Here is a 1,823-nt window from a genome sequence, read left to right on the forward strand (position 1 = left end):
CCTCCCCCTTCCTTTAGTATACACTGTAGTAAAATGTATTTTATGTTATAATTGAAATACATTAAAATTTGATTTCTATTTAAATTTGACTTCTGAATTTTGAAAGAATATGAAGCTATCAGTATAAGGTGACTTCAGAATGTAATAGAATAGATTTATGTAGCTCTGCTGAATATACTACAATATGGGAACAATTGAATGCATGGCTGGGTGGATTTGAGCTTCTCAAACACATGAAACCTGGAAATTTCAACTGGTTTTTACATGTAATGTTGTTTTATCACACAAAACATGTCCTCACTCAACAGAAACACAAAGCAAAGTCTCAGGAGACTAAAAGTGATGATGAAGACTTGGGTTTGGATGAACAACATGCAGAATCTAATGTCTCTGAATCTGATTGAAATAAATAAGTCCATGCATTAGTAAGTAACTAGTCATATGCCTTATGCCCTTGTTTAGTCAAAGATTTAGTGCTACAATTCTATTTGTCTGACCTAAAGAAGGAGATTCAGGGTCCAAAGTTAATTAACCAGAAGTTCTAGTGTTCAATTTCTGTTGATTCCAGTTGGATTCCTGTCGATTCCGGCCAGAATCCTGCGGAATTCCAGGAATCCTACCGGAATTTCAGGAATCCTACCGGAATTCCAGGATTCCGGCCGGAATCCAGGGAATCCGCGGATTCCAGTAGGAATCAGTGGAGGAATGGAAAGTATTGGAGGAAATCCAAAAGAGGGCTGGATCTCATGATTTTCACAAAGCTAGAGCAGCTGACAGTGCATTATTTCTACTGAAATTGTTTCCATTTTTTCATCATGAGAGTGTCAGTAAAGAAATTTTTTGCTATGCTGCTACTCAAAAAAATGAAACAATGTCTCACCCTGACTTACCACTGGCACATTCTGTTCTAGATCACAAACTGCTGTCACTCAATATGGATGGTACTTGGGATAATCTACATTTTAAAGAGGGGGTTCGAGTCTTACTGTCATTCTGTTTAATCAAGAAAGATGCATCTGGTAGGGTGCATAGTATGCATCCACTGGTAAATGCATGGGGTGGGGATAGGATGAGTGTCAGTGAAAAGCAAAAATGCTCTTTGTTGGCATTTGCTATATTATCTGCTTCTCTAAAAAATGATGAAAGTCAGTCATATAGCTTTAGGAGAACTTTGGTGACACATGTCAGAAAGAATATGCAGTATAACAACAATTACTTTGATGATGCTTATGAAAGGTTTGGCTGGTTACTCTGTGAACAAGGATATTCAAGTGATGCAGAGAAGCTGCAGATCCAAGTTCTGGATGCCAGGAAGAAAATTCTTGGAGAAGAACACCCAGAAACAATCTTAGCCATGGGAGATCTTGCATCAACATACAGAGACCTGGGAAAACATACAGAAGCAGAGAAGCTGGAGATCCAAGTTCTGGATGCCAGTAAGAAAGTTTTTGGAGAAGAACACCCACACACAATCTTAGCCATGGGAAATCTTGCATTATCATACAGTGACCTGGGAAAACATACAGAAGCAGAGAAGCTGGAGATCCAAGTTCTGGATGCCAGGAAGAAAATTCTTGGAGAAGACCACCCAGACACAATCTTAGCCATGGGAAATCTTGCAGTAACATACATAGACCTAGGAAAACATACAGAAGCAGAGAAGCTGGAGGTCCAAGTTCTGGATGCCAATAAGAAAATTCTTGGAGAAGAACACCCAGACACAATCTTAGCCATGGGAAATCTTGCATCAACATACAGAGACCTGGGAAAATATACAGAAGCAGAGCAGCTGGAGGTCCAAGTTCTGGATGCTAGAAGAAAGA

The sequence above is a fragment of the Laccaria bicolor genome, genomic scaffold, assembly GCF_000143565.1.
Source record: "Laccaria bicolor S238N-H82 LACBIscaffold_30 genomic scaffold, whole genome shotgun sequence".
In the NCBI taxonomy this organism is placed as follows: Eukaryota; Fungi; Basidiomycota; class Agaricomycetes; order Agaricales; family Hydnangiaceae; genus Laccaria; species Laccaria bicolor.